At 38.6% G+C, this 19,822-nt stretch overlaps 1 protein-coding gene across 1 annotated transcript in view; it reads right to left on the bottom strand.

Annotated features, from left to right (window-relative positions):
• The window catches only part of LOC145510937 (uncharacterized), a 571,176-nt gene that overhangs the window by 125,116 nt on the left and 426,238 nt on the right, over window positions 1-19,822 (bottom strand). Inside the window, exon 13 of the mRNA XM_081503112.1 lies at window positions 10,820-10,877. The gene's annotated coding sequence lies outside the window, so the exon portion shown is untranslated. The remainder of the gene's footprint in view (window positions 1-10,819; window positions 10,878-19,822) is intronic.

Below are 19,822 nucleotides of genomic sequence, written 5' to 3'. Positions count from 1 at the left end.
ACTAACAGCACTCTGAAGCAGTAACCTCTTTGTAGAAAAGGGAAAGAAAAAAATCATTCTCTCACCCGTATAGAAATTCACATAGAGAATTTTAAAATATATTTATATTTGACACCTCGACTGTCAATTCCCTTATTCTAAAGAGAGTGAATTATAATGAAGGCATCTCTGGCTCAGGGAAAATATTCTGGTAGTGGCGCTTTAGTATTGTAAGACAGCATCTTGGTTACTCTTAGTCTGTAACTCCACCCCCTTCCCACTCTGCCCCCCCCTTAAATAAAGTAGTATTCAATTCTAAAATTATAAACTGAAACACAAAGTGCATAATGCAAACCATCCTTCTTCTGTGTAAGCCAAGATCACTTTGCAGCATACCCCTGCAGGGGGCCTAACAGGGAATTTCCAAAACATTAATGTATTCAGAAGAAATGTCAAAATAAAGAAAGCCTGTAAACATGGTCTGTGGGAAGCTTTTTTGTGCCCTCCTCGAATGCAAAACGAACTCTCATTTTCCCACAGAAGTAGGATCTGTTTCTGCCATCTAGTGACAATAAGGCCAATGGGTGCTTAGAAAAGAAAAACATTTTCTAAACAGGCTCAACAAATCCATCTAAAACAACCAGTATTTTACACATACATATGGGGGCGCGCACGCACACACACAGAGATTCTTTAGAAAGGAATCTTTAACAGGGCGTCCAGGGAGAGAGTGGTGTCCAGATGTTCCTGACTGATCTCTGACATAAGGAAAAAAAAAAGAGGATAATAGTATCTATATGTGCAGAATGCTTTTAAAGTTGCCTAATCACTTTCACGTGTATTATCTTCACAAGGGTCTAAAACAGAGTTCAAGCTCTGGTTGGGAGTATAGGCTCTAGAGTCAGACTGTCTGGATGTAAAGCTTACCTACTCCCATATTCGAAATTTGTTCATGACTCATCCAAGCAGAGGATTCAGTTCTCCTGATTATGAGGTTTTTTTGTTCGCTGCCTGTATCTCACATCTTTTTGTCCATTAAGTTCCATTACACAGCTACATTACGGTGAAAGCATTAAATTAAAAAAATCACCTTTATTTAAAACATTCTGACTTTATAAGAATACTAACGTCGACAAGTAGATTTAGAACTATTTGGTGGCAGAGGCATCTGTGGTGAGGGAAGGTGAGGCAGAAGAACTTACTACAGGCAATCCTTGTTTTATTGCACTTCTCTGATACTGAAGTTTTACAAATTGAAGGTGTGTGACAACCCTGTGTTGAGCAAGTCTGTTGGCACTATTTTTCCAACAGCATTTGCTTACTTCCTGGCCTGTATGTATGTCACATTTTAGTAGCTCTTGCAATATTTAAACTTTTTCAATATTATCAAATTTTTATGGTGATCAGTGAACTTTGATGTTCCTCCTAAAACTCCCTGGAGGAGGGCATGGCAACCCACTCCAGTATTCTTGCCTGGAGAATCCCATGGACAGAGAAGCCTGGTAGATTTCAGTCCCTGAGGTCACAAGAGTTGGACATGACTGAGCGCCTAAGCACACTACAAGTTAGTGAAGGCTCAGACGATGGTTAGAATTTTTAGGAATCAGGTATTTTTAAATTGAAATATATACATTGGTGTTTTTTGACATAATGCTATTGTACATTTAATAGACTTCAGTGTAGTACAAATAACTTTTATATGCATTGGGAAACCAAACAATACATGTGACTTACTTCACTGTAATATTCACTTTATTGCAGTGATCTAGAACCCATAATACCTATGATACAGGGATCTTAGTTCCCCAGTTACCCCTTGGAACTTGGGTTTGAAGGATTCTAGAGAACGAAAATAAAGGCAGTAATTACTTGCTGATTCTACTGCAGTATTGTTTATTTCCTACCTGATTTTATCTATTAAATAAATCAATACCTCTATAGTTAGCTCAAACTGTTCTTTGCCCATTAGAGAGAATGGGGAAATACAGAAAAAGGAAGGATGACCTTTACTGGGAATATGTGAGTTCCATCCCTAACACTGAATAGAAGGCTGATTATTAAGGCATAGACACAGGTTTCTGGAGGGGGCCTGTGAATGTCTTTCTCTTTCATCCTTTCCACATTTTATATTTATATATCTCTGTTTCCAAGACCACAATTTTCTGATTTTTATCCTATATCTATGGGTGCTCACTTTGATATTCTTTACTGATGGTCTCTTATCTCCCTCACTCTTACTTGTTGGAATCTCAGGGAATGATGCCTGGGAATTTTCTATCCATTCTCAAACCTACAATAATCCTATCCCACTTCACAGCTTTAAATACTGTCTATATACACACTAACAACTCACAAATGTGTATTTCCAGCCATTTTCCTAATTTACACAGCCAACTGTCTTACAATGTACAGGAGGCAGTGATCAAGACCATCTCTAAGAAAAAGAAATGCAAAAATGCAAAATGGTTGTCTGAGGAGGCCTTACAAATAGCTGTGAAAAGAAGAGAAGCGAAAGGCAAAGGAGAAAAGGAAAGATATTCCCATCTGAATGCAGAGTTCCAAAGAATAGTAAGGAGAGATAAGAAAGCCTTCCTCAGCGATCAATGAAAACAAATAGAGGAAAACAATAGAATGGGAAAGACTAGAGATCTCTTCAAGAAAATTAGAGATACCAAGGGAACATTTCATGCAAAGATGGGCACAATAAAGGACAGAAATGGTATGGACCTAACAGAAGCAGAAGGTATTAGGAAGAGGTGGCAAGAAAACACTGTAGAACTACATTAAAAAGACCTTCATGACCTAGATAATCACGATGGTGTGATCACTCACCTAGAGCCAGACATCCTGGAATGTGAAGTCAAGTAGGCCTTAGGAAACATCACTACGAACAAAGCTAGTGGAGGTGATGGAATTCCAGTTGAGTTATTTCAAATCCTAAAAGATGATGCTGTGAAAGTGCTGCACTCAATAGGCCAGCAAATTTGGAAAATTCAGCAGTGGCCACAGGACTGGAAAAGGCCAGTTTTCATTCCAACACAAAGAAAGGCAATGCCAAAGAATGTTCAAACTACCCTACAATTGCACTCATCTCACATGCTAGTAAAGTAATGCTCAAAATTCTCCAAGACAGGCTTCAACAGTATGTGAACTGTGAACTTCCAGATGTTCAAGCTGGTTTTAGAAAAGGCAGAGGAACCAGAGATCAAATTGCCAACATCTGATGGATCATCAGCAAGGCGAGAGACTTCAAGAAAAACATCTATTTCTGCTTTATTGACTATGCCAAAGCCTTTGACTGTGTGGATCACAATAAACTGTGGAAAATTCTGAAAGAGATGGGAATACCAGACCACCTGACCTGTCTCTTGAGAAATCTGTATACAGGTCAAGAAGCAATGGTTAGAACTGGACAAGGAACAACAGACTGGTTCCAAATATGAAAAGGAGTATGTCAAGGCTGTATATTGTCACCGTGCTTATTTTACTTATATGTAGAGTACATCATGAGAAATGCTGGGCTGGATGAAACACAAGCTAGAGTCAAGATTGCCGGAGAAATACCAATAACCTCAGATATGCAGATGACACCACCGTTAAGGCAGAAAGTGGAGAACTAAAGAGCCTCTTGATGAAAGTGAAAGAGGAGAGTGAAAAAGTTGGATTAAAACTCGAGATTCAGAAAACTAAGATCATGGCATCCAGTCCCATCACTTCATGACAAATAAATGGGAAAACAAGGATATAGTGACAGACTTTGTTTTTCTGGGCTCCAAAATCACTACACTTGGTGACTGCAGCCATGAAATAAAAGATGCTTGCTCCCTGGAAGAAAAATTATGACCAACCTAGACAGCATATTAAAAAACAGAGACATTACTTTGCTGACAAATGTCTGTCTAGTCAAAGCTATGGTTTTTCCAGTAGTCATGTATGGATGTGAGAGTTGGACTATAAATAAAACTGAGCTCTGAAGAAATGGTGCTTTTCAACTCTGGTACTGAGAAGACTCAAGAGTCCTTTGGACAGCAACCAGTCCATCCTAAAGGAAATCAGTGTTGAATATTCATTGGAAGGACTGATGCTGAAGCTGAAACTCCAATACTATGGCCACCTGATGTGAAGAAATGACTCATTTGAAAAGACCCTGATGCTGGGAAAGTTTAAATGTGGGAGGAGAAGGGGACGGCAGAGGATGAGATGGTTGGATGGCATGTCCGACTCATTGGACATCAGTTTGAGTAAACTCTGGGAGTTGGTGATGGACAGGGAAGCCTGGTGTGCTGATATCCATGGGGTCACAAGCAGTCGGACTCAATTGAGCGACTGAACTGAACTGTCCTGCTGATGTACCCATTTGACAATACCACTGGCATCTCAAAATAAATGGGCCCAAAACTGAGTTCCAGAAATTCTCTCTGAAACTTACCGGCCCAACTCACCTTTTTGATGGCAACTCCATCCCTCCACACTCTAGGTTGTTTATGATGATACAATTTGAGCCTCTGGATATAGCTGGGAATGAAATTACCATTCGCACTTCCTGATTACAGCAACCAATAATTACTTTCATTTTCCAGGAAAACAACTGTCTTTACTATCATATGCTAGCTATATATCCCATCATCATTTTGATTCCAGACTAGAAAACCCTCTGGAAATCCTTCTCCAATATGTCAAGACTGAGTTATACACCCTTCTCATGTGATGAGTTAGGTACCTATCATGTGATGTCACATGATATAGTTGTATATTAACAGTATGTTGTAATGTAGAATTGTCTCATTACCAATTGAAAAATACAAGGACGGGGATTACATCTGTGTTCCTCGTCATGGGCTCTCTCTTGCAAAGTCTATGTCACAAACCTAATAAATATTTTCAAAGTCTTGAATAATTACAAACCATAGTCCCAATTCAACTCTTTAACCATATATCAATTTAAAAGTCTTAGGCCACAGAAACAAAATATCTAACTCAAATTTCTTCCTTTAAAAATATTATCATCTGACACAACATGAAATCTCCAGCAACGTAATTTCAGGATTGATATATTCAGAGTTTTAACACCATCATCAAAGATCTCAGTGTGTTAGGTTGGTCCTGAAAAATGGTATCCTCATGGTCACAAAGTAACTGCAGTCACTCCAGACATCAGGTCCAAACATGACAATATTTAGAGGAAGAAAGACACTATTAGTATTTGTGAATCTCTCTTTACTGAGGGAGTGGGGGAACCAGAATTGCCTTCTAGACTATCTCTCATGTATCAATGGCCAGAGTTGGCCATCCCTAAACAAATTCTTGGTAAGGGAGATGTCTTAACTACCATGTCACAACCTGGAAAGTTTGAATTGCCCCAATCTGTCTAAATAGGTCATACACTCCAAAACTGTAAGTGGAAGTTAAGTTACTAAGCATTTCCATCCCAACTGTCAGCACCAGCATGGATATATTTAAATAAACAGCTTAACGTATCAAGATGGCAGCTCTCCTATCCCACTGTGCCATTGTCTGGTATGTGAATAAATGATGTCCATGAACTACTTCAATTTCCAGAAAGCATAAGTTCTAGCATTTTCCAATTCCAATTCCCCTGCTATTTGCTCAATTCTCCTGGTATTTGCTCTCTCAGAGTAGAAGTAGAGTTGGGAGATAGGGAACACTATCTTGTCTGCCTGAGAGCCTTCCAACAACACAAGAGAAGACTCTACGTGTGGATATCACCAGATGGTCAACACCGAAATCAGACTGATTATATTCTTTGCAGCCAAAGATGGAGAAGCTCTATACAGTCAACAAAAACAAGACCGGGAGCAGACTGTAGGTCAGATCATGAACTCCTTGTTGCCAAATTCAGACTTAAATTGAAGAAAGTAGGGAAAACCACTAGACCATTCGGTTATGACCTAAATCAAATCCCTTATGAGTATACACTGGAAGTGACAAATAGATTTAAGGGACTAGATCTGATAGACAGAGTGCCTGATGAACTATGAACAGAGGTTCGTGACATTGTACAGGAGACAGGGATCAAGAACATCCCCAGGGAAAAGAAATGCAAAAAAGCAAAATGGCTGTCTGAGGAGGCCTTACAGATAGCTGTGAAAAGAAGAGAAGCGAAAAGCAAAGGAGAAAAGGAAAGATATTCTCATCTGAATGCAGAGTTCCAAAGAATAGCAAGGAGAGATAAGAAAGCCTTCCTCAGCGATCAATGCAAAGAAATAGAAGAAAACAACAGATTGGGAAAGACTAAAGATCTCTTCAAGAAAATTAGAGATACCAAAGGAACATTTCATGCAAAGATAGGCTCGATAAAGGACAGAAATGGTAGGGACCTAACAGAAGCAGAAGATATTAGGAAGAGGCGGCAAGAATACACAGAAGACCTGTACAAAAAAGATCTTCACGACCCAGATAATCATGATGGTGTGATCACTCACCTAGAGCCAGACATCCTGGAATCTGAAGTCAAGTGGGCCTTAGAAAGCATCACTACGAACAAAGCTAGTGGAGGTGATGGAATTCCAGTTGAGCTATTTCAAATCCTGAAAGATGATGCTGTTAAAGTGCTGCACTCAATATGCTAGGAAATTTGGAAAACTCAGCAGTGGCCACAGGACTGGAAAAGGTCACTTTTCATCCCAAACCCAAAGAAAGGCAATGCCAAAGAATGCTCAAATTACCCCACAATTGCACTCATCTCACACGCTAGTAAAGTAATGCTCAAAATTCTCCAAGCCAGGCTTCAGCAATACGTGAACCATGAACTTCCAGATGTTCAAGCTGGTTTTAGAAAAGGCAGAGGAACCAGACATCAAATGGCCAACATCTGATGGATCATCAGAAAAGCAAAAGAGTTCCAGAAAAACATCTATTTCTGCTTTATTGACTATGCCAAAGCCTTTGACTGTGTGGATCACAATAAACTCTGGAAAATTCTGAAAGAGATGGGAATACCAGACCACCTGACCTGTCTCTTGAGAAATCTGTATGCAGGTCAGGAAGCAATAGTTAGAACTGGACATTGAACAACAGACTGGTTCCAAATAGGAAAAGGAGTATGTCAAGGCTGTATATTGTCACCTTGCTTATTTAACTTATATGCAGAGCACATCATGAGAAATGCTGGGCTGGAAGAAGCACAAGCTGGAATCAAGATATCCGGGAGAAATATCAATAACCTCAGATATGCAAATGACACCACCCTTGTGGCAGAAAGTGAAGAGGAACTAAAAAGCCTCTGATGAAAGTGAGAGAGGAGAGTGAAAAAGTTGGCTTAAAGCTCAAAATTCAGAATACTAAGATCATGGCAGCTGGTCCCATCACATCATGGGAAATAGATGGGGAAACAGTGTCAGACATTATTTTGGGGGGCTCCAAAATCACTGCAGATGGTGATTGCAGCCATGAAATTAAAAGACACTTACTCCTTGGAAGGAAAGTTATGACCAACCTAGACAACATATTAAAAAGCAGAGACATTGCTTTGCCAACAAAGGTCTGTCTAGTCAAGGCTATGGTTTTTCCAGTAGTCATGTATGGATGTGAAAGTTGGACTGTGAAGAAAGCTGAGCACTGAAGAATTGATGCTTTTGAAATGTAGTGTTGGAAAAGACTTTTGAGAGTCCCTTGGACTGCAAGGTGATCCAATCAGTCCATCCTAAAGGAGATCAGTCCTGGGTGTCCTTCATTGGAAGGACTGATTTTGAAGGTGAAACTCCAATACTTTGGCCACCTCATGTGAAGAGTTGACTTTGTTGACTCATTGGAAAAGTCCCTGATGCTGGGAAGGATTGGAGGCAGGAGGAGAAGGGGATGACAGAGGATGAGATGGCTGGATGGCATCACCAAATCAATGGACATGAGTCTGGATAGACTCCAGGAGTTGGTGATGGACAGGGAGACCTGGCGTGCTGCGATTCATGGGGTCGCAAAGAGTCAGACACGACTGAGCGACTGAACTGAACTGAGAGCCTAATACCTGTGAGGTAGAAGATGATGGGAAAGGGACTCTGAACTATAGTGTAGTTATAATGTATTTCAATTATAATATATTCCAATAAATTTAAAACAGAAAATAAACTAGGACTTAGTCTATATATATATATATACACATATATATATATATATATACACACATATTAGAGCTAGGTGAGAAATCTCTAGCTTTTTCTTCTATGATGGAATAAATATCATAAACCCAATTAAACACTGAAAAGGCTGAAGGACACATACTCTTTCAACATTACTCCATAATCTCAAAGGATACAGCTAATCAAATTGATGGGACTGGGAATTCCTGTTAACAATAACAGCTTTCTTCCTTTTATCTTAATGCTTTCTCTCTACTTTCTCAAGTCTACTTAGAATATTTTCACAAGAACTTCCAAACAGGTGGCTAACCGTTATTGAGCATACACTACAAATAGTACCTTGGGTCACATACATTACTTTCGTTAATTCCTAGAACCACCTGATACGAGGATGCATTCTTTGCTTTCACTTATGTAAACTGACACCCAGATGAGGAGAGTAGCTTGTACAATATAACTAAGTAAATGACTGAGTCAAGATAAGAACGTAGATTGGTCTGATGACACAGCCCACTAGGTAAGAGATTAAATTTCATATGATTAAAAAACTCTTTTATCTCACAGATAATTCTAAAAGGTTGATGGGGAACACATGCAAACCCATGGCTGATTCATGTCAATGTATGGCAAAAACCACTACAATATTGTAAAGTAATTAGCCCCCAACTAAAATAAATAAATTTATTAAAAACAAACAAACAAACAATACCATTCAAAGAAAAAAAAAAAAAAAGGTTGTGTCTCCTACATACAAACTTCTGACAACACCTAGAGCATAAGATCCAAGTATGACACAGACAATTGAAGTCTTTTCAGTAACTGTTGTCAATTGGGCATGATAGTTTATGTTGCAGTAATAAACAATGACAACAACAAAAGGTGTATTGCTTTCACTGGAAATAATGCGCACTCTTTTGGCTCATGTGTCATTGGCTGGGGAAGTCTCATGCCCATGCCTAAACTTAAGGGAATGGAAAACTGGTCTTTTTTATGTCCAGAAGCAGCAAAGACCCAGAGGTTTGGTGAGTGTTAGTGATGTCGATGAAATCACCACTTGATATCTGATCTCTTTGTTTCTTTGAAGGTGAACTTATAAAGGAGAAGAGCTATCTCTGCCTAGTGACATGGTACAATGTGAATTTATTTGGTCATCTTTACATAGTTACTTCAGGAGAAGGCAATGGCACCCCATCCAGTACTCTTGCCTGGAAAATCCCATGGACGGAGAAGCCTGGTAGGCTGCAGTCCATGGGGTCGCTAAGAGTCGGACACGACTGAGTGACTTCACTTTCACTTTTCCCTTTCATGCATTGGAGAAGGAAATGGCAACCCACTCCAGTGTTCTTGCCTGGAGAATCCCAGGGACGGCGGAGCCTGGTGGGCTGCCGTCTATGGGGTCGCACAGAGTCGGTCACAACTGAAGCGACTTAGCAGCAGTAGCAGCAGCAACATAGTTACTTCTCTCTTTCTACATCATATATAACAGTTAGATACAACATATAAATAAGGTCTGAAATGAGTCTTCCTGCTTATGTACTCCAAAAGAAATCTGGTGTCAAAACCAAAAGTAGAAACCCTTAGAGAAAAATAGATATGCTTACCTAGAAGAAAATAATTTTAATGATAATTAAAGTGTTTCCTAAATAACAGAGGTAGACACATTTATCTTTATCTCTGAATTATTCTTCAGAAAACTTTGTAAACTTTATCATTTTCAAAATTACAAAAGAAATGTGTAGCTGCTACATCATGCTGAATAATACAGAAGCATTAAAATGTTATTAGCTTAGATTCTTTCCCCAGCTATGCTGCCCCTGGGTTAAATGTTGAATTTTTAGTATATATTCTTTGAGGTTTGATGCTATGCTCATACCAATACAGAGAGCTTTTTCTTTTAAGAGAAATTGGTTCATACAATACCTGTTTTCCTATAACTGCCCTTTTACAAATCAAGAACATCTATTCACATTAGGATGTATTAGTTTAACTCATTTATATTAATAGCTGCAAAATATTCTCTATTAAAATTGCACCTTCACTTATATAACCATTCACTTAGTTTTAGATATTCAGAGTAATTCCAGGTCTTTGAAATGATAAGCAAGGGTAAAATAAACCCCCATTTTATATATATATATATATATATATATATGTTTTATATATTATCCCTTTTATTTTTATATACTACATTCCTGAAAATGAATAAGCTAGGCCAAAAAGATATGTGTAAATGTTAAAATGTAATAGATGGTGGCATATTATTTTCCAAATGTTTACTGTGAGCTGATACATCATTTATTGTTTAGCCCTGACTCTATCTCAGAGGCACAGAGAAAAGATAGCTGGATTTCACCTGCATCCATATAAAATGCATGGCATCTAAAGATTTTCTGCTAACTTTTGGTCTTATTAACCAGATGTAAATAAAAGTTACCTCAAGAAATGATGTAAGAAGGAAAAACTAGAACGACTGATAAAAATATAAAGAGCAATTAAATTAATAGGGGTTTAATTGCATTAACCATAATATATACGAGTTCTCCACCAATTCTTCTACCCTTGACCGAAATAATAAAGTTCAAGGACCCTCACCTCACAAGAGACATTTTCCAAGAAGGGAAATGCATCATTTCTTCAAAGTCTGACACACATCCAAACAAACGACACAGTGCTGCTCTGATTTTGGTTCACTTGTCAGTATGAGTCCCATTAACCTATAAGGTGATGCAGTAAAGGATTCTCACCATTTCAGGAGGTTGGTCTCACCATTTCAGGAGGTCTATGCTTTCCACTTGGCTTTTCCTAATGTGACGTAAAAATATGTAAGAATACTTCAAAATAAATTCCATATTTGAAAACTGCTAAAGCATTGTATCTTTTTAAACAAACATATAAATATTAATATCACTTCAGAAATTAAGTAAAGCAAGGAGAAAAATCACTCAGAATTGCACACCAAAGTGGATAGGATGTAAAAAGGATAAATCTTGTTAATAACATTTAACAGTCTACACATAAAAGCAGCAATAGAAGAAAGAAGTGGGGTTTTCCCCATTTACTTTTATATGCCATCACGATCAATGGCCAGTTACAACAGTTTATGAAAGCATTACAATAATGAGAGGTTACGGGTAAATTTCCCCTGTGTGTGGCCAGTAAGCTCTGCTTTTTTATGTGATCACAAGCTTTACCCAGCCCCAAATGTATCTTATAATGTGACCTGAGCTCTGAAGATGTTTGAGGACTATAAACAGATAGAACGATTACAAGTCCACCACCCAAAGCGAAGAAATGATGTAATGATGATATAAAAATCAAGCCTTACTAAAAAAACTAAAGCAGCAATACTGTTTCAATCCAATAAATAACAGAACATTGAACATGACAAAATTCCTGCTTTAAATGGTTTGAAGCTAAAAAGGAACCTTCTAAACTTTGGCATTTTCTAATATACTGTGGTAAGTTAAAGTCTCACTCTTCGTGACCCCATGGACTGCAACACGTCAGGCTTCCCTGTCCATCACCTACACCCAGAGCTTGCTCAAACTCATGTCCATCGGGTCGGTGATGCCATCCAACCATCTGGTCCTCTGTCATCCCCTTCTCCTCCTGCCCTCAATCTTTCCCAGCATCAGGGTCTTTTCCAATGAGTCAGTTCTTCACATCAGGTGGTCAAAGTATTGGAGTTTCAGCATCAGTCCTTCCACTGAATGTTCAGGACTGATTTCCTTTAAGATGGACTGGTTGGATCTCCCCGTGTTTCAAGGGACTCTCAAGAGCTTTCTCCTACACCTCAGTTCAAAAACACCAATTCTTCGGCGCTCAGCTTTCTTTACGGTCCAACTCTCACATCCATACATGACTACTGGAAAAACCATAGCTTTAACTAGATTGACCTTTGCTGGAAAAGCAATGTCTCTGCTTTTTAATATGCTGTCTAGGTTGGTCATTGCTTTTCTTCCAAGGAACAAGTGTCTTTTAATTTCATGGCTGCAGTCACCATCTGCACTGATTAAAGTCTAGCCAAGCATATTTCCTTAAGCACTGTTATGAAACTACCTATTATATATTTCATTCTCAATCTTAGGTAGGGTTTCACAGAACAGGTTTTAACGTGAGGCAGAAGAGACTTATCAAGAGAGAATTCCCAGCAGAAACTTACAAGGGAGCCAAGAAAGCAAGACACAGAAAGGGGAAGGAGTAAGCAAGGGTGAGATTTCAGGTAAGCTCCCACAGAGGTAGCTTCACACTGACCCTGACAGGGAATTCGGGAGGGTATGTTTATCTCAAACTTGTCCTCTCGGCAGGTAAGGAAGCTGGGATTTCACAAGCCAGTCAATCACGGGTTTGTAGGCTCCCAAGAGTAAGTGACACCAGTAACTTGAGGGCGGGCCTCTGATGAGAAATTCAAGGGCTATGAGATATAAAAGCACACAGAAGGTGGGCAGGGTGTTGATTGTTAGTGGGATCTGCAGGGTTCTGAGTGGAGCACTGCAATTTCAAATTTCACTAGCACCACCCAGAAAAGGTCAAACCAAACACAACCTGTTCCAGTCGATCTAGGTTATGCTGTAGTTTCAAAGTGTGTGGGTCACTCAGTTGTGTCTGACTCTTTGTGACCCCATGGCCTGGAGCCCACCAGGCTCCTCTGTCCATGGAATCCTCCAGGCAAGAATACTGGAGTGGGTAGCCATTCCCTTCTCCAGGGGATCTTCCTGACCCAGGGATTGAACCTGGGTCTCCTGCATTGCAGGCAGATACTTTACAATCTGAGACCCTACTGCTGCTGCTGCTGCTAAGTCCCTTCAGTCGTGTCCGACTCTGTGCAACCCCATAGACGGCAGCCCACCAGGCTCCTCCGTCCCTGGGATTCTCCAGGCAAGAACGCTGGAGTGGGTTGCCATTTCCTTCTCCAATGCATGAAAGTGAAAAGTGAAAGTGAAGTCGCTCAGTTGTGTCCGACTCTTAGCGACCCCGTGGACTGCAGCCCACCAGGCTCCTCGGTCTATGGGATTTTCCAGGCAAGAGTCCTGGAGTGGGTGCCATTGGCTTCTCCTCTGAGACACTAGGGAAGCCCCTATGTTACAGTTTCAAACACTTCCCAAATCTCAGCACCTTAAAACGAAAAAAGTTTATTTCTGCTTATGATAAATGTCAACTGTAGTCCAGCAGTTGGCTCTGGTCATTGACTTGACTCAAGGACCTAGGTTCTGACAGGTCAGCCAACATCTTAAATGATGTCAGCTACTGTATCTGGCAGTAAGATAACTGCAGAAGAGCCTGTACTGATAAGAAAATAGTTTGATCCAGAATTGACATACATTACTCTTGCTCAGAATTCAGTAGACAGAACTAGTCCTATGGACCCTTTCTCACAACCACAACAGGCCTGAAAGTTATATACTGTCATATGTCTAAAAGGTGAAAACTGGAAATAGTTGGCAAATTAATAACCACCACAGTGCCCAATGAAGTCAATATCTAAATCATCACTTTTAAACAAGGTAAAAAGGCTATAATTAAGTAAAATTATAAAATTTGAAATCAACCAAGTCAGGAAAGACACAGATGGCTCAAAACGACCAAATAATTTCTTTATTATAGTGAGTTAAATTCTGTTAGCTTAAAGCAATAGATTGGAAAGTAACAGATTAGAAATCGTATTTAAATGTATTATAGAACTTTAGATAATAAAATTAAAAATTTAAATATCTGGAAAAAAGCCTATATTAACAGGAATAAGAAGAGAACAGAGGATCTAGAAGAAAAGGTATATATTTCTCAAGGATAAAACCAAAACTTTCAAAAATCCTTCAGGAGGTAGATCAAGGGAAAGAAAAACAGCAGAAAAAACTTCGACTTCTGCATGGGTGAAAGTTTACCCAAATATATAATGTGATAAGATTAAACATATAAATATACCTGCATAAATATGAGACTAAAATTATTTTCAAAATGGCACTGTTTATTGTTTCTTCAATTCTACACAACTTCTATGTCCAAATAAATAAAACAGCAGAGTAAAGAAAGAATTCCTAGTCAAAGGTAGTTTTCAGAACATCTATGATTATGCCTCATAATGCTCAAGAAAGTGTTGCCAATAAACAGGCCTTTGAAATAAAATGTTATTTCAAACCAAACTGTGGCCAGTTTGGAAATCTATACCTTAACAGTACAATACATAGTATAAGAGAATCTAAGAACAAATATTGGAGAATGAATTTCCAAGGCAGTATTGAAGAAAACTGCATCATTTGAATAGACAAAAATGTATTATTTTATTGAAGGATAATATATGGAGGAGGACAAATTATTTACTAATAAACATGACAATATGTTAGCAAGATTAGGCTAGAAAATTTAAGTATATTTAGAAACCAAGGGTTTGTCCATCATTCAACTTATTGTCACTTAATTGACAAAACTTAGACTCTACTAAATCACGTAATATGATCTGAACTTACTACTGCATAATACCAGTAAAGTATCAATATAGAGAAAAATAAATATTTAGGGAGGATCATCAAGATTATGCAGTCCATTCATTTTAGAATCTAGATCAATGGTATTAGCGATTTTCTTGAAAGAAGGCTAACATAAATAGGAAAAAGCAAAATGAAACACCTCTGCAAATTTTTTTTTTAAATCTTCATTCAAAATAAAATATACCTACATCAAGCCTCATGAGGAAAAATGCATTCTTATAACTGAGATTATTTACTAAATTAACATCAGTCAGAATACTAGCATAGATGTTTTGCCACTAAAATATTTATCATGGCAGTACTGAGATAATCCACTCATTTCTCACCTCTTACATTACATAGTGTTTAGAGTTCAGTAATTGATTCAGCAAATATTTACCAAGCACTTTTTATTCATCAGTGTTACTATATCTTAATTTATTTTGTCCTAGAAACATCCCATTGAGATCAGTATCATTCTCTCCTTTCAAAAACAAAGTTATGTGCCTCCATTAAAACAGTGAATTAATTTTTAAGCTTGGGTCAGGAATAACCTCAATATAAAGCAACAAGTACCTAGCTCCTTTCATGTGCCAGGCATTCCACTAGCAGGTCCTGGAGTGGTGGAGATGAGTGAGAAATGGTCTCTCCCCCTTCCTCCCCCATCCCAACCTGGGCCTTTATTACTCCTGGCTCTAGGACTTCTTTGCTAAAGCTGGTAGAGTAACTAGAACCTTTTACTCAGAAACAACAAGTGCCATCCATTTCCAAGAAGGATCAGGAGCATGTGAACTGAACTGATGTTTTACTATAAAACGGTTTAATTTGAAGCTTTAAAGCCATTTATAGACCTGACATTGCGCCTCACTTCTGACATTCTAAAATCTCTCTTTGCACCAGCTGGCTCATCAAAAGGTGGCATGACTGGATCACACAATATAGCTACTCCTCTCCCATCAAAATGATTTTTGTTGTATTATACCATGGCAAGGTGATGTGTTGTGTCTAATCGCTTAGTTGTGTCCGACTCTTTACGACCCATGGACTGCAACCTGTCAGGCTCCTCTGTCCATGGGGATTCTCCAGGCAAGAATACTGGAGTGGGTTGCCATCTCTCTTCCAGGGGATCCTCCCAACCCAGGGATCGAACCCAGGTCTCCTGAATTGCAGGCAGATTATTGACTGAGCCACCAGGGAAGCCAAAGAATACTGGAGTGGGTAGCCTATCCATTCTCCAGGGGATCTTCCCAACCCAGGAATTGAACCAGGGTCTCCTGCATTTCAGGCAGATTCTTTACCAGCTGAGCTACCAGGGAAGCCCAAAGTGAAAGTGTTAGTCGCTCAGCTGTGTCTGACTTTTTGCAGAACGTAGTCTGCCAAGTCCCTCTGTCCATGGAATTTTCCAGGCAAGAATACTGGAGTGGGTAGGGATCTTCCCAACCCAGGAATCAAACCCAGGTCTCCTACATTACAGGCAGGTTCTTTACCATCTGAGCCACTAGGAAAGGCCCTGGAAAGGTCATAGCTCCCAATATTTAGGGATTTTACACAAAACAGATCTATGATACACCTTACTCTGTGATAAATAGGTTTTAAATTTTTCTTCCTTACAATATACAAATATACAAAATTTTGCTACCTGATCTTGGTTCCATGAATAGTAAATATGCTTCTTCAAAGCAATTCATTTCCTTTTACACTAGAGACAGAGATCACATTTCTATTTTCTGATTGGTTTCCAGAAACCTTGAAGACAAATTTGTGATCTATCCCTAACAAATGTATAGAACTTGAGGGCAATATTTTATATATCAATCTCACCTCCGGTTCAATATTTTGTTTTTATTTTCCCTTAATCTTGGCTTTTTCACACATTTAAAATCAATTCATTCTGTATGAGTATTTATAAGTTCTGATAAATAATTATTGTTATAACTTAGAGTACTGGTAAATGAACAACTAAAAACTAAATATTCTGGAATTTATTTGCAAGGGAACATATTCCAGAGCTCATGGAACTTAATTGTTGAAAAGTTAGGAAATAGCAGTAGAAATACTTCCAAGCTTTTGGAAATTACTTTTTTGAGTAATGTTGATAAAATAATAAAGCTGTAACTCGGAGTTACAAGCAGAATATGAATTACATATATAGACTGAAAAACAGCACAGTGAAGTTTCCTGGGTTCACAAGAGCTGAGCTGCTGGTAGAACCAGTTTCCAGTCTCCCTTGCTCCCATGCTGAGGCACATGACTATTAGTAATATACTAAAGCAGCACACTGGACAATTTGAACAAGAAAGCATATCTATATCTATACATGGTTTCAATGGCAGATACACACACTGGTGGTCTCATGACCATATACTTATTCAGAGTGAAGTGAAAGTCACTCAGTCGTGTCCTACTCTTTGCAACCCCATGGACTATATAGAAACCCCATGGATTTCTCCAAGCCAGAATATTGGAGTGGGTAGCCATTCCCTTCTCCAGGGGATCTTCCCAACCCAGGGATCGAACCCAGGTGTCCCGCATTGCAGGCAGATTCTTTACCAGCTGAGCCACAAGAGAAGCCCAAGAATACTGGAGTGGGTAGCCTATCCCTTCTCCAGGGGATCTTCCTGACCCAGGAATCGAGCCAGGGTCTCCTGAACTGCAGGCAGATTCTTTACCAACTGAGCTATCAGGGAAGCCCTACTTATTCATAACATAAGGTTTAAGATCCTCTGAACCTCTTTATTCCAAGTCTTATGAAATAGACTAAGAGTCCCATAACAACAGCAACACATAAAGTTCATGGCTTTGAACTCTCAGTTTATGAGCAATCATGTTCATCATACATATGTGCATGCTTAGTCACTCTGCCCTGTCCAACTCTATGCGACCCCATGGACTGTAGCCCACCAGGCTCCTCTGTTCATGAGCTTCTCCAGGAAAGAACACTGGAGTGGGTTACCATTCCCTTCTCCAGGGGATCTTTCTGACCCAGGGAGAACTGGTGGTTCCTACATTGCAGGTAGATTCTTTACCATCTGGGCCACCAGAGAAGCCCATGTTCATTATATGTGTGTATGTATATATATATATATATATATACACACACACATACACACATGCACATATATGCTCACAGACATATGTGCATATATGTGTGTATATACGTATACACATAGTCAAGAAGACTGTCAATAGTTAAGCACATTGACTTTCAATTCCTGGTGAATGAGTATGCTGCAATTAGCTACTAAATGCGTTGCAGAAATCTCTCACATGGGGGTGTTATGAAAATACAGACATCACCAGGGCAGGAGAGTCAGGTGTGCACATCTTTCCCCATTCACTCCTATTCTCGCACCTAGAGGGCTCAAGTAAAAATAAACTGTCTCTGTCTGTTAAATTTTCACCTGGAAAGGAGAGGAATTATCATGAACACATGAGCAATAACACTGCAATGAACACAGGGAGAAATTACCCATTTGTGATCTAACACATCAACATGATGTTTAGCCAGTATAAAACATAAGGGAAACAAACATTTCCCTGGGGAACAGACACGTCAAAAAAGGGATTTCCCATTTTACAGTTTCTCAATTCACATTTGTGATAATCCATTTTTGATCAATAACCATGGTTGGGAAACACCACAGCCTGTAATTCAGGTGCTGGGGTTCTCAGAGAGAAGTTAGTAGCACTGTCCTTATAATCCTGTCACAGGACAAGCAGGGTCTAGACTCCAGTTCAGAGCAGTGAGGAAGTGCTTGTGGCTTGAGGGTCTATTGCCTGATCTGGAATCCCTCTCCTGAAGTTTATTCACAAATTACATAGCTCCCAAACTTCAATTTGTTTCCAGGTAAAATGTAGATAATACAGGATTACTGAAAGGATTAAACGAGATGATGTGTGCAATGAACACAGCAACTGAATAAGCATTGGATATCATCAAATAAAAATGCTTTGCCTGTTGTTTCCAAGTGAGACATTTTAAGCTAAATAATGTGCTTATTTCTTGTCCATGCCAGTTTTACTTAAATTACCTGATATAAAGAATACCTTCACACAGTTTATGAAAGAGTTTTCTCTGTAGATCCTTTTAGTTAGCTTAGATTTAAAATAATAGAATTAAGATCATGAATTTATCAAATATTTTTACGCAAGCAGAATTATGTCCACAGTTCAATTTCGAAATTAAAGAGAACACAAAAAAGATTGATGGAGAATAAACGTCTGACATCTTTTATAACTATTCTTTATTGAAAATTGTATCATTCAATCCATAAAGGGGCTTTAGAAAACCACTTTCTCAAGTTAAACCTGTTCAAATGGGAGGTTTTACTTACATTAATAAATCGAATGAACAGTTTTAATTAAAAACTCATGCTATTTTCAAAATAATGCTGAAGAGTAGATTTCTGATCAATTGTAACTGCCAGATGGGAGATTTTCATAAGCTGTTTTTAATATTTCACTTTCATGAACACATCACTTAAATATGCTGCCTACCAATCTCAAACACAAAAGCTATTCAATCACAGTATTAAAATAATGCAATAACTTAAGTACTTTTCTGTAATTTTTGTTTATAGACTTTAAATATAAGGCATGGAATTCAATAATTGAATTAACAAAGCTTTTCATCAAATTACTTTAAGTAAATTTCCAGAGCAAGCACATCAATGAGGAATTATGACATACCTGAGCCCTAAGTTAATGCTGTGCCAAGAAGATAATTCGACAAGCGTCATCGATGACGGCAAATGAGAAAAAGTACTGTATATGTGTGTGTTCCATAAGACTTTTACTTATATTGTTTTATGAGATTATGTTACATTGATATTTATAATTGAATGTGTTAGAGTTAGTACAAAAGAGAAGGGGGAAGCATCACGTATTTGGGATACTTTACATGCGTCTAAAAATGACATTTTGGTTTTGCAAAAGATTTTGACATTCATCATTTTAACTGATTCTCAAAATAACCCCATGATGTAAGGAAGCCATGACTTACCCTGCTTAATAAGTAACAAAAGTGAGAAACACAGAGCTTTAAGGGTTTGCTGAAGATACAACACTGATTACAGAGCCCAAGTCTGGAGCTCCCATGATGGTGCTCTCTGTTCACTTCTTATCCACGTTTAGGTGGAGGTCAAAGGACTGAATCTAACTCATAGTCATTAGCTCAATGTGAGAACTAGAACCTAGAAAAGAAGGAGTAAGAAGAACTCATTTTTCACTTTCTCTTTAAGTTCTCAAGAAATCATAGCATACAGTTATTTTTTTTGCTTTTTT

Source organism: Giraffa tippelskirchi, chromosome 6 (genome assembly GCF_054371585.1).
Source record: "Giraffa tippelskirchi isolate mGirTip1 chromosome 6, T2T-mGirTip1v1.2.pri, whole genome shotgun sequence".
Classification (NCBI taxonomy): Eukaryota; Metazoa; Chordata; class Mammalia; order Artiodactyla; family Giraffidae; genus Giraffa; species Giraffa tippelskirchi.
Note: the sequence above shows the minus strand (reverse complement) of the source record. Positions and strands in the feature narration are given on the sequence as shown.